Raw genomic sequence first — 12,827 nt, forward strand, 5'->3', positions numbered from 1 at the left:
ATCTCGCCAGCTCATTGCCTGAGCTACGTTTATTTCACATGTCTTATCTGGTCCGATCGAGATTCAGAAGATTTGAGCCTAAAATCGTCTGTTACTAATTAATCAAAAATAGAAAAACACGCGGCACTGCTTTCGCCCAATCAGAACCATGACGTTAAGCGTTCTGGCGCGAGGGCAGAGCTAGGATGGATGACCTCCATGGGAAGTCCTCGTGTCGCGACCGTTTACGTAAATTATTGCTAAAAAAGTCGAAATAATTGTTTTTAATGAGTTAACCGTCTCCGGAGTCATCTGCGGCATACCCTTCCGCACAGAACCGGCTCAAGAAAACAAAAGTCGTTAAATGTTCCCAGAAAATAGAAAAAAAAATAAGAAGAAGAAAATAGCGAATGTAAAGCTATTATTATGCCTGGGATACGATAAAATGGAACCGGAATCGAATTTCAGACTACCTAAACGGATTTCTCGAGGAAACGGAAGCTTAACAGAAGCGGAAAATCGCAAATTAGAGGGTCTTAGAGAATGAATTCGGTTAAAATCTTGCCAGCTCATTGCGGAGTAATGAGTCTCGTTCGTTTGCCCGTTTACAATCAAATTTGCCTACAATTTTGTCCAAATCCGACAGTGCCAGAGCTACGTTGATTTCACATGTCGTATCTGGTCCCGATCGTGATTCAGATGATTTGAACCGAAAATCGTCTGTCAACAAGTAATCAAAAAAAGAAAAAAACACGAAAAGGGGTGCAACACGAGAACTTCCCATGGGATCACCCACCCTATTACTGGTCTCGCCCAAGCACGCTTAACTTCGGAGTTCTGATGGGATCCGGTGCATTAGTGCTGGTATGATCGCTCCCGACATTGAGTGGGATGTTTATTCTTATATCCCTTGAGTACGTGTGGCGCGAGCGGCAATGGACAACACGCGGCACTGCTCTTGCCCAATCAGAACCATGAAGTTAAGCGTTCTGGCGCGATGGCAGAGCTAAGATGGGTGACCTCCCTCGGAAGTCCTCCTGTCGCGACCGTTTTCGTAAATTATAGCTAAAACAGTCGAAATAATTGTTTTTAATGAGTTAACCGTTTCCGGAGTCATCTGCGTCATACCCTTCCGCAGAGAACCGGCTCACGACAACAAAAATCGCTAAATATTCCAAGAAAATATAAAAAAAATAAGAAGAAGAAAATAGCGAATGTAAATCTATTATTATGCCTGGGAAACGATAAAATGGAACCGGAATGGAATTTAGAACTTCCTAAGCGAATTTCTCGAGGAAACGGAAACTTAACAAAAGCGGAAAATCGCAAATTAGAGGGTTTTAGAGAAGGAATTCGGCTAAAATCTTGCCAGCTCATTGCGGAGTAATGAGTCTCGTTCGTTTGCCAGTTTACAATCAAATTAGGCTTCAATTTTGTCCAAATTCGGCAGTGCCCGAGCTACGTTGATTTCAGATGTCTTATCTGGTCCCGATCGTGATTCAGATGATTTGAGCCGAAAATCGTCTGTCAACAAGTAATCAAAAATAGAAAAACACGGAAAGGGGTGTAACACGAGGATTTCACAGGGGTCACCCATCCTAGTACTGGTCTCACCCACGCACGCTTAACTTCGGAGTTCTGATGGGATACAGTGCATTAGTGTTGGTATGATCGCACCCAACATTGAGTGGGATGTTTATTCTTTTATCCCTCGAGTACGTGTGGAGCGGACGACGATGGACAACACGCGGCACTGCTCTTGCCCAATCAGAACCATGAAGTTAGGCGTTCGGGCGCGATGGCAGAGCTAGGATGGGTGACCTCCCTGGGAAGTCCTCGTGTCGCGACCGTTTACGTAAATTATGGCTAAAACAGTCGAAATAATTGTTTTTAATGAGTTAACCGTCTCCGAAGTAATCTGCGTCATACCCTTCCGCACAGAACCGGCTCACGACAACAAAAATCGCTAAATGTTCCCAGAAAATAGAAAAAAAAATAAGAAGAAGAAAATAGCTAATGTGAAGCTATTATTAGGCCTGGGATACAAATAAATGGAACCGGAATCGAATTTCAAACTTCCTAAGCGGATTTCTCGAGAAAACGGAAGCTTAACAGAAGCGGAAAATCGCAAATTAGAGGGTCATAGAGATGGAATTCGGCTAAAATCTCGCCACCTCATTGCGGAGCAATAAGTCTCGTTCGTTTCCCCGTTTGCAATCAAATTAGCCTTCAATTTTGTCCAAATCCGGCAGTGCCCGAGCTACGTTGATTTCACAGGTCTTATCTGGTCCCGATCGAGATTCTGATGATTTGAGCCGAAAATCTTCTGTCAACAAGTAATGAAAAATAGAAAAACACGGAAAGGGGTGCAACACGAGGAGTTCCCAGGGGGTCACCCATCCTAGTACCGCTCTCGCCCAAGAACGCCTTACTTCGGAGTTCTGATGGGAGCCGGTGCATTAGTGCTGGTATGATCGCACCCAACATTGAGTGGATGTTTATTCTTATATCCTTCGAGTACGTGTGGAGCGGGAGGCGATAAACAACACGCGGCACTTCTCTCGCCCTATCAGAACCATGAAGTTTAGCGTTCTGGCGCGAAGGCAGAGCTAGGATGGGTGACCTCCCTGGGAAATCCTCGTGTCGCGACCGTTTGCGTAAATTATGGATAAAACAGTCGAAATAATTGTTTTTAATGAGTTAACCATCTCCGGAGTGATCTGCGTCATACCGTTCCGCACAGAACCGGCTCACGACAACAAAAATCGCTAAATGTTCCCAGAAAATAGAAAAAAAATAAAAAGAAGAAAACAGCGAATGTAAAGCTATTATTATGCCTGGGATACGATAAAATGGAACCGTAATCGAATTTAGAACTTCTTAAGCAGATTTCTTGAGGAAACAGAAGCTTAACAGAAGCGTAAAATGGCAAATTAGAGGTCTTAGAGAAGGAATTCGGCTAAAATCTCGCCAGCTCATTGCGGAGTAATGAGTCTCGTTCGTTTGCCCGTTTACAATCGAATTAGCCTACAATTTTGTCCAAATCCGGCAGTGCCCGAGCTACGTTGATTTCATATTCTTATCTGGTCCCAATCGAGATTCTGATGATTTGAGCCAAAAATCGTCTGTCAACAAGTAATCAAAATAGAAAAACACGAAAACGGGTGCAACACGAGGATTTCCCAGGTAGTCACCCATCCTAGTACTGGTCTCAACCAAGCATGCTTAACTTCGGAGTTCTGATGGGATCAGGTGCATTAGTGCTGGTATGATCGCACCCGACATTGAGTGGAATGTTTATTCTTATATCCTTCGAGTACGTGTGGAGCGGGCATCGATGGACAACACGCGGCACCTTTCTCGCCCAATCAGAACCATGAAGTTAAGCGTTCTGGCGCGATGGCAGGGCTAGGATGGGTGACCTCCCTGTGAAGTCCTCGTGTCTCGACCGTTTACGTAAATTATGGCTAAAACAATTGAAATAATTGTTTTTATGAGTTAACCGTCTCCGAAGTAATCTGCGTCATACCCTTCCACACAGAACCGGCTCACGACAACAAAAATCGCTAAATGTTCCCAGAAAATAGAAAAAAAAATAAGAAGAAGAAAATAGCGAATGTAAAGCTATTATTATGCCTGGGATACAATTAAATGGAACCGGAATCGAATTTCAAACTTCCTAAGCGGATTTCTCGAGAAAACGGAAGCTTAACAGAAGTGGAAAATCGCAAATTAGAGGGTCATAGAGATGGAATTCGGCTAAAATCTCGCCACCTCATTGCGGAGTAATAAGTCTCGTTCGTTTCCCCGTTTGCAATCAAATTTGCCTACAATTTTGTCCAAATCCGGCAGTGCCCGAGCTACGTTGATTTCACAGGTCTTATCTGGTCCCGATCGAGATTCAGATGATTTGAGCCGAAAATCTTCTGTCAACAAGTAATCAAAAATAGAAAACACGGAGAGGGGTGCAACACGAGGACTTCCCAGGGGGTCACCCATCCTAGTACCGCTCTCGCCCAAGAACGCTTTAATTCGGAGTTCTGATGGGAGCCGGTGCATTAGTGCTGGTATGATCGCACCCAACATTGAGTGGGATGTTTATTCTTATATCCTTCGAGTACGTGTGGAGCGGGAGGCGATAAACAACACGCGACACTTCTATCGCCCTATCAGAACCATGAAGTTTAGCGTTCTGGCGCGAAGGAAGAGCTAGGATGGGTGACCTCCCTCGGAAATCCTCGTGTCGCGACCGTTTGCGTAAATTATGGATAAAACAGTCGAAATAATTGTTTTTAATGAGTTAACCATCTCCGGAGTGATCTGCGCCATACCGTTCCGCACAGAACCGGCTCACGACAACAAAAATCGCTAAATGTTCCCAGAAAATAGAAAAAAATAAAAAGAAGAAAACAGCGAATGTAAAGCTATTATTATGCCTGGGATACGATAAAATGGAACCGTAATCGAATTTAGAACTTCCTAACTGGATTTCTTGAGGAAACAGAAGCTTAACAAGAGCGTAAAATCGCAAATTAGAGGTCTTAGAGAAGGAATTCGGCTAAAATCTCGCCAGCTCATTGCGGAGTAATGAGTCTCGTTCGTTTGCCCGTTTACAATCGAATTAGCCTACAATTTTGTCCAAATCCGGCAGTGCCCGAGCTACGTTGATTCATATGTCTTATCTTGTCCCGATCGAGATTCTGATGATTTGAGCCAAAAATCGTCTGTCAACAAGTAATCAAAAATAGAAAAACACGAAAACGGGTGCAACACGATGATTTCCCAGGTGGTCACCCATCTAGTACTGGTCTCACCCAAGCATGCTTAACTTTGGAGTTCTGATGGGATCCGTTGCATTAGTGCTGGTATGATCGCACCCGACATTGAGTGGAATATTTATTCTTATATCCTTCGAGTACGTGTGGAGCGGGCGGCGATGGACAACACGCGGCGCTGCTTTCGCCCAATCAGAACCATGAAGTTAAGCGTTCTGGCGCGATGGCAGGGCTAGGATGGGTGACCTCCCTGTGAAGTCCTCGTGTCTCGACCGTTTACCTAAATTATTGCTAAAAAAGTCGAAATAATTTTTTTTAATGAGTTAACCATCTCGGGAGTGATCTGCGTCATACCCATCTGCACAGAACCGACTCACGACAAAATAAATCGCTAAATGTTCCCAGAAAATAGTAAAAACAATAAGTAGAAGAAAATAGTGAATGTAAAGCTAATATTATGCCTGAGATACGATAAAATGGAACCGGAATCGAATTTTGGACTTCCTAAGCGGATTTCTCGAGGAAACAGAATTTTAACAGAAGCGGAAAATCGCAAATTAGAGGGTCTTAGAGAATGCATTCGGCTAAAATCTTGCCAGCTCATTGCGGAGTAATGAGTCTCGTTCGTTTGCCCGTTTACAATCAAATTAGGCTTCAATTTTGTCCAAATCCGGCAGTGCCCGAGCTACGTTGATTTCACATGTCTTATCTGGTCCCGATCGTGATTCAGATGATTTGAACCGAAAATCGTCTGTCAACAAGTAATCAAAAATAGAAAAAACACGAAAAGGGGTGCAACACGAGGACTTCCCAGGGGATCACCCACCCTATTACTGGTCTCGCCCAAGCACGCTTAACTTCAAGGTTCTGATGGGATCCGGTGCATTAGTGCTTGTATGATCGCTCCCGACATTGAGTGGGATGTTTATTCTTATATCCCTTGAGTACGTGTGGTGCAAGCGGCGATGGACAACACGCGGCACTGCTCTTTCCCAATCAGAACCATGAAGTTAAGCGTTCTGGCGCGATGGCAGAGCTAGGATGGGTGACCTCCCTCGGAAGTCCTCCTGTCGCGACCATTTACGTAAATTATAGTTAAAACAGTCAAAATAATTGTTTTTAATGAGTTAACCGTTTCCGGAGTCATCTGCGTCATACCCTTCCGCAGAGAACCGGCTCACGACAACAAAAATCGCTAAATATTCCCAGAAAATAGAAAAAAAAATAAGAAGAAGAAAATAGCGAATGTAAATCTATTATTATGCCTGGGAAACGATAAAATGGAACCGGAATCGAATTTAGAACTTCCTAAGCGGATTTCTCGAGGAAACGGAAGTTTAACAGAAGCGGAAAATCGCAAATTAGAGGGTCTTATAGAAGGAATTTGGCTAAAATCTCGCCAGCTCTTTGTGGAGTGATGAGTCTCGTTCGTTTGCCCGTTTACAATCGAATTAGCCTACAATTTTGTCCAAACCCGGCAGTGCCCGAGCTACGTTGATTTCACATGTCTTATCTGGTCCCGATCGTGATTCAGATGATTTGAGCCGAAAATCGTCTGTCAACAAGTAATCAAAAATAGAAAAACACGAAAAAGGGGTGCAACACGAGGATTTCACAGGGGTCACCCATCCTAGTACTGGTCTCACCCACGCACGCTTAACTTCGGAGTTCTGATGGGATACGGTGCATTAGTGCTGGTATGATCTCACCCGACAATGAGTGGGACGTTTATTCTTATATCCCTCGAGTACGTGTGGAGCGGGCGGCGATGGACAACATGCGGCACTGCTCTCGCCCTATCAGAACCATGAAGTTAAGCGTTCTTGCGCGATGGCAGAGCTAGGATGGGTGACCTCCCTGGGAAGTCCTCGTGTCGCGACCGTTTACGTAAATCATAGCTAAAACAGTCAAAATAATTGTTTTTAATGAGTTAACCATCTCCGGAGTAATCTGCGTCATACCCTTCCGCACAGAACAGGCTCACGACAACAAAAATCGCTAAATGTTTCAAGAAAATAGGAAAAAAATTATAAGAGGAAAATAGCGAATGCAAAGCTATTATTATGCCTGAGATACGATAAAATGGAACCGGAATCGAATTTCGGACTTCCTAAACGGATTTCTCGAGGAAACAGAAGTTTAAAAGTAGCGGAAAATCGCAAATTAGATGGTCTTAGAGAAGGAATTCGGCTAAAATCTCGCCATCTCATTGTGGAGTAATGAGTCACATTCGTTTGCCCGTTTACAATCAAATTATGCTACAATTTTGTCCAAATCTGACTGTGCCCGAGCTACGTTGATTTCACATGTCTTATCGGGTCCCGATCAAAATTCAGATGATTTGAGCCGAAAATTGTTTGTCAACAAGTAATCAAAAAAAGAAAAAAAACGAAAAGGGTTGAAACACGAGGACTTCCCAGTGGATCACCCATCCTAGTACTGGTCTCACCCAAGCACGCTTAACCTCGGAGTTCTGATGGGATCTGGTGCATTAGTGCTGGTATGATCGCACCCGACATTGAGTGAGATGTTTATTCTTATATCCCTCGAGTACGTGTGGAGCGGGCGGCGATGGACAACACGCGGCACTGCTCTCGCCCAATCAGAACCATGAATTTAAGCGTTCTGGTGCGATGGCAGAGCTAGGATGGGTGACCTTTCTGGGAAGTCCTCGTGTCGCAACCGTTTACGTCAATTATAGCTAAAACAGTCGAAATAATTGTTTTTAATGAGTTAACCATTTCCGGAGTAATCTGCGTCATACCCTTCCGCACAGAACCGGCTCACGACAACAAAAATCGGTAAATGTTTCCAGAAAATAGAAAAAAAATAAGAATAAGAAAATAGCGAATGTAAAGCTATTATTATGCCTGGGATACGATAAAATGGTACAGAAATCGAATTTAGGACTTTCTAAGCGGATTTGTCGAGGAAACAAAAGCTTAACAGAAGCGGAAAATCGCAAATTAGAGGGTCTTATAGAAAGATTTCGGCTAAAACCTCGCCATCTCATTGCGGAGTAATGAGTCCCGTTCGTTTGCCCGTTTACAATCAAATTAGCCTACAATTTTGTCCGGAGTAATCTGCATCATACCCTTCCGCACAGAACCGAGTCATGACAAAAAAAAATCGCTAAATATTCCCAGAAAATAGTAAAAAAAATAAGAAGAAGAAAATAGCGAATGTAGAGCTATTATTATGCCTGAGATACGATAAAATGGAACCGGAATTGAATTTCGGACTTCCTAAGCGGATTTCTCGAGGAAACGGAAGTTTAACAGAAGCGGAAAATCACAAATTAGAGTGTCTTAGAGAAGGAATTCGGCTTAAATCACGCCAGCTCATTGCGGAGTCTTGAGTCTCGTTCGTTTGCCCGTTTACAATAAAATTAGGCTACAATTTTGTCCAAATCCGGCAATGCACGAGCTACGTTGATTTCACATGTCTTATCTGGTCCCGATCGAGATTCAGATGATTTGAGCCGAAAATCGTCTGTCAACAAGTAATCAAAAATAGAAAAACACGAAAAGGGGTACAACACGAGGAATTCCCAGGGTGTCACCCATCCTAGTACTGCTCTCTCCCAAGCACGCTTAATTTCGGAGTTCTGATGGGATCCGGTGCATTAGTGCTGGTATGATCGCACCCAACATTGAGTGGATGTTTATTCTTATATCCTTCGAGTACGTGTGGAGCGGGAGGCGATAAACAACACGCGGCACTTCTCTCGCCCTATCAGAACCATGAAGTTAAGCGTTCTGGAGCGATGGCAGAGTTAGGATGTGTGACCTCCCTGGGAAGTCCTCGTGTCGCGACCGCTTACGTAAATTATGGCTAAAACAGTCGAAATAATTGTTTTTAATGAGTTAATCGTCTCCGGAGTAATCTGCGTCATACCCTTCCGCACAGAACCAGCTCACGACAACAAAAATCGCTTAAAGTTCCCAGGAAATAGAAAAAAAATAAAAATAATAAAATAGCGAATGTAAAGCTATTATTATGCCTGGGATACGATAAAATGGAACCATAATCTAATTTCAGACTTCCTAAGCGTATTTCTCGAGGAAACAGAAGCTTAACAGAAGCGGAAAATCGCAAATTAGAGGGTCTTACGGAAGGAATTCGGCAAAAATCTCGCCAGCTCATTGCGGAGTAATGATCCTTGTTCGTTTGCCCGTTTACAATCAAATTAGGCTACAATTTTGTCCAAATCCGGAAGTGTCCAAGCTACGTTGATTTCACATGTCTTATCTTGTCCCGATCGTGATTAAGATAATTTGAGCCAAAAATCGTCTGTCAACAAGTAATCGAAAATAGAAAAACACGAAAAGGGGTGCAACATGAAGACTTCCCAGGGGGTCACCCATCCTAGTACTGCTCTCGCCCAAGCACGCTTCACTTCGGAGTTCTGATTGGATCCGGTGCATTAGTGCTGGTATGATCGCACCCGACATTGAGTGGGATTTTTACTCTTATATCCTCGAGTACGTGTGGAGCTGGCGGCGATGGACAACACGCGGCACTGCTCTCGCCCAATCATAACCATGAAGTTAAGCGTTCTGGCGCGATGGCAGAGCTAGGATGGGTGAACTCCCTGGGAAGTCCTCGTGTCGCGACCGTTTACGTAAATTATAGCTAAAACAGTCGAAATAATTGTTTTTAATGAGTTAACCGTCTCCAGAGTAATCTGCGTCATACCCTTCCGCACAGCACTGGCTCACGACAACAAAAATCGCTAAATGTTCCCAGAAAATAGAAAAAAAATTAAGAAGAAGAAAATAGCGAATGTAAAGCTATTATTATGTCTGGGATACGATAAAATTGAACCGGAATCGAATTTGAACTTCCTAAGCGGATTTCTCGAGGAAACAGAAGCTTAACAGAAGCGGAAAATCGCAAATTAGAGGGTCGTAGAGAAGGAATTCAGCTAAAATCTCGCCACCTCGTTGCGGAGTAATGAGTCTCGTTCGTTTGCCCGTTTACAATCAAATTAGGCTACAATTTTGTCCAAATCTGGCAGTTCCCGAGCTACGTTGATTTCACATGTCTTATCTGATCCCGATCTAGATTCAGATGATTTGAGCCGAAAAACGTCTGTCAACAAGTAATCAAAAATACAAAAACACGAAGAGGGGTTCAACACGAGGACTTCCCAGGGGGTCACCCATCATAGTATTGCTCTCGACAAAGCACGCATAACTTCGGAGATCTGATGGGATCCGGTGCATTAGTGCTGGTATGATCGCACCCGACATTGAGTGGGATGTTTATTCTTATATTCCCCGAGTACGTGTGGAGGGTGCAGCGATGGTAGAGTTAGGATAGTTGACCTCCCTGGGAAGTCCTCATGTCGCGACCGTTTACGTGAATTATGGATAAAACAGTCGAAATAATTAATTTTAGTGAGTTAACCGTCTCCGGAGTAATCTACGAAATACCTTTCCGCACAGAACATGCTCACGACAACAAAAATCGCTAAATGTTCCCAGAAAATTGAAAAAAAAATAAGAAGATAAAATAGCGAATGTAAAGCTGTTATTATGCCTGGGATACGATAAAATGGAACCGAAATCGAATTTCGAACTTCCTAAGCGGATTTCTCGAGGAAACGGAAGCTTAACAGAAGCGGAAAATCGCAAATTAGAGAGTCTTAGAGAAGGAATGCCGCTAAAATCTCGCCAGCTCATTGCGGAGTAATGAATCTCGTTCGTTTGCCCGTTTACAATCAAATTAGGCTACAATTTTGTCCAAATCCGGCAGTGCCCGATCGAGATTCAGATGATTTGAACCGAAAATCGTCTGTCAACAAGTAATCAAAAATAGAAAAACATGAAAAGGGGTGCAACACGAGGACTTCCCATGGGGTCACCCATCCTAGTACTGCTCTCGCCCAAGCACGCTTGACTTCGGAGTTCTGATGGGATCCGGTGCATTAGTGCTAGTATGATAGCACCCGACATTGAGTGGGATGTTTATTCTTATATCCCTTGAGTACGTGTGGAGCGGGCGGCGATGGACAACACGCGGCACTGCTCTCGCCCAATCATAACCATGAAGTTAAGCGTTCTGGCGCGATGGCAGAGCTAGGATGGGTGACCTCCCTGGGAAGTCCTCGTGTCGCGACCGTTTACGTAAATTATAGATAAAACAGTCGAAATAATTGTTTTTAATGAGTTAACCGTCTCCAGAGTAATCTGCGTCATACCCTTCCGCACAGCACCGGCTCACGACAACAAAAATCGCTTAATGTTTCCAGAAAAAAGAAAAAAAATTAAGAAGAAGAATATAGCGAATGTAAAGCTATTATTATGCCTGTGATACGATAAAATGGAACCGGAATCGAATTTAGAACTTCCTAAGCGGATTTCTCGAGGAAACGGGAGCTTAACAAAAGCTGAAAATCGCAAATTAGAGGGTCTTAGAGATGGAATTCGGCTAAAATCTCGCCACCTCGTTGCGGAGTAATGATTCGTTCGTTTTCCCGTTTACAATCAAATTAAGCTACAATTTTGTCCAAATCTGGCAGTGCCCGAGCTACGTTGATTTCACATGTCTTATCTGATCCCGATCGAGATTCAGATGATTTGAGCCGAAAATCGTCTGTCAACAAGTAATCAAAAATAGAAAAACATGAAAAGGGGTGCAACACGAGGACTTCCCATGGGGTCACCCATCCTAGTCCTGCTCTCGCCCAAGCACGCTTAACTTCGGAGTTCTGACGGGATCCGGTGCATTAATGCTAGTATGATCGCACCCGACATTGAGTGGGATGTTTATTCTTATATCCCCCGAGTACGTGTGGAGCGGGCGGCGATGGACAACACGCGGCATTGCTCTCGCCCAATAAGAACCATAAAGTTAAGTGTTCTGGCGTGATGGCAGAGCTAGGATTGGTGACCTCTCCGGGAAGTCCTCGTGTCTCGACCGTTTACGTAAATTATGGATAAAACAGTCGAAATAATGGTTTTTAATAAGTGAACCGTCTCCGGAGTAATCTGCGTCATACCCTTCCGCACAGAACCGGCTCACGACAACAAAAATCGTTAAATGTTCCCAGAAAATAGAAAAAAATAAGAAGAAGGAAAAAGCGAATGTAAAGCTATTATTATGCCTAAGATACGATAAAATAAACTGGAATCGAATTTCGGACTTCCTAAGCGGATTTCTCGAGGAAACGGAAGCTTAACAGAAGCGGAAAATCGCAAATTAGAGGGTCATAGAGAAGGAATTCTTCTAAAATCACGCCGGCTTATTGCGGAGGAATGAATCTCGTCCGTTTGCCCGTTTTCAATCAAATTAGGCTACAATTTTGTCCAAATCCGGCAGTGCCCGAGCTACGTTGATTTCACATGTCTTATCTGGTCCCGATCGAAATTCAGATGATTTGAGCCGAAAATCGTCTGTCAACAAGTAATAAAAAAAAACACGAAAAGATGTGCAACACGAGGACTTCCCAGGGGTCACCTATCCTAGTACTGCTCTCGCCAAAGCACGCTTCACTTCGGAGTTCTGATGGGATCCGGTGCTTTAGTGCTGGTACGATCGCACCCGACATTGAGTGGGAATTTTATTGTTATATCCTCGAGTATGTGTGGAGCGAACGACGATGGACAACACGCGGCACTGCTCCCGCCCAATCAGAACCATGAAGTTAAGCGTTCTGGCGCGATGGCAGAGCTAGGATGGGAGACCTTCCTGGGAAGTCCTCGTGTCCGACCGTTTACGTAAATTATGTATACAACTGTCGAAATAATTTTTTTTAATGAGTTAACTGTCTCTGGAGTAATCTGCGTCATACCCTTCCGCACAGCACCGGCTCACGACAACAAAAATCGCTAAATGTTCCCAGGAAATAGAAAAAAATAAAAAAGAAGAAAAGAGCGAATGTAAAGCTATTATTATGCCTGGGATACGATAAAATGGAACCGGAATCGAATTTCGAACTTCCTAAGCGGATTTTTCGAGGAAACGGAAATTTAACAGAAGCGGAAAATCGCAAATTAGAGGGTTTTAAAGAAGGAATTCGGCTAAAATCTCGCCACCTCGTTGCGGAGTAATGATTCGTTCGTTTTC

At 43.7% G+C, this 12,827-nt stretch overlaps 11 non-coding genes and 4 pseudogenes across 11 annotated transcripts; all 15 read right to left on the reverse strand.

The window, feature by feature from the left end:
* Positions 1 to 738: 738 nt before the first annotated feature.
* LOC142515416 (5S ribosomal RNA) lies at positions 739 to 857 on the reverse strand. Its single transcript, XR_012811263.1, has one exon. It is a non-coding gene; the product is annotated as a 5S ribosomal RNA (ribosomal RNA).
* Positions 858 to 1,540: 683 nt separating this feature from the next.
* LOC142511805 (5S ribosomal RNA) lies at positions 1,541 to 1,658 on the reverse strand (annotated as a pseudogene).
* Positions 1,659 to 2,342: 684 nt separating this feature from the next.
* Positions 2,343 to 2,461, reverse strand: LOC142508051 (5S ribosomal RNA). The gene has a single exon (XR_012806283.1). It is a non-coding gene; the product is annotated as a 5S ribosomal RNA (ribosomal RNA).
* A 679-nt stretch (positions 2,462 to 3,140) lies between these two features.
* Positions 3,141 to 3,259, reverse strand: LOC142508822 (5S ribosomal RNA). Its single transcript, XR_012807025.1, has one exon. It is a non-coding gene; the product is annotated as a 5S ribosomal RNA (ribosomal RNA).
* A 682-nt stretch (positions 3,260 to 3,941) lies between these two features.
* Positions 3,942 to 4,060, reverse strand: LOC142507712 (5S ribosomal RNA). Its single transcript, XR_012805961.1, has one exon. It is a non-coding gene; the product is annotated as a 5S ribosomal RNA (ribosomal RNA).
* A 680-nt stretch (positions 4,061 to 4,740) lies between these two features.
* LOC142510913 (5S ribosomal RNA) lies at positions 4,741 to 4,858 on the reverse strand (annotated as a pseudogene).
* A 685-nt stretch (positions 4,859 to 5,543) lies between these two features.
* Positions 5,544 to 5,662, reverse strand: LOC142511213 (5S ribosomal RNA; annotated as a pseudogene).
* Positions 5,663 to 6,347: 685 nt separating this feature from the next.
* LOC142510551 (5S ribosomal RNA) lies at positions 6,348 to 6,465 on the reverse strand (annotated as a pseudogene).
* Positions 6,466 to 7,149: 684 nt separating this feature from the next.
* LOC142509845 (5S ribosomal RNA) lies at positions 7,150 to 7,268 on the reverse strand. Its single transcript, XR_012807994.1, has one exon. It is a non-coding gene; the product is annotated as a 5S ribosomal RNA (ribosomal RNA).
* Positions 7,269 to 8,283: 1,015 nt separating this feature from the next.
* On the reverse strand, positions 8,284 to 8,402 carry LOC142507766 (5S ribosomal RNA). The gene has a single exon (XR_012806013.1). It is a non-coding gene; the product is annotated as a 5S ribosomal RNA (ribosomal RNA).
* Positions 8,403 to 9,084: 682 nt separating this feature from the next.
* On the reverse strand, positions 9,085 to 9,203 carry LOC142516265 (5S ribosomal RNA). The gene has a single exon (XR_012812068.1). It is a non-coding gene; the product is annotated as a 5S ribosomal RNA (ribosomal RNA).
* A 682-nt stretch (positions 9,204 to 9,885) lies between these two features.
* On the reverse strand, positions 9,886 to 10,004 carry LOC142510277 (5S ribosomal RNA). Its single transcript, XR_012808400.1, has one exon. It is a non-coding gene; the product is annotated as a 5S ribosomal RNA (ribosomal RNA).
* A 586-nt stretch (positions 10,005 to 10,590) lies between these two features.
* On the reverse strand, positions 10,591 to 10,709 carry LOC142513818 (5S ribosomal RNA). The gene has a single exon (XR_012809745.1). It is a non-coding gene; the product is annotated as a 5S ribosomal RNA (ribosomal RNA).
* A 682-nt stretch (positions 10,710 to 11,391) lies between these two features.
* LOC142515548 (5S ribosomal RNA) lies at positions 11,392 to 11,510 on the reverse strand. Its single transcript, XR_012811387.1, has one exon. It is a non-coding gene; the product is annotated as a 5S ribosomal RNA (ribosomal RNA).
* A 676-nt stretch (positions 11,511 to 12,186) lies between these two features.
* Positions 12,187 to 12,304, reverse strand: LOC142508883 (5S ribosomal RNA). The gene has a single exon (XR_012807083.1). It is a non-coding gene; the product is annotated as a 5S ribosomal RNA (ribosomal RNA).
* Between the last annotated feature and the right edge of the window lie 523 nt (positions 12,305 to 12,827).

The sequence above is a fragment of the Primulina tabacum genome, chromosome 10 (genome assembly GCF_025594145.1).
Source record: "Primulina tabacum isolate GXHZ01 chromosome 10, ASM2559414v2, whole genome shotgun sequence".
In the NCBI taxonomy this organism is placed as follows: domain Eukaryota; kingdom Viridiplantae; phylum Streptophyta; class Magnoliopsida; order Lamiales; family Gesneriaceae; genus Primulina; species Primulina tabacum.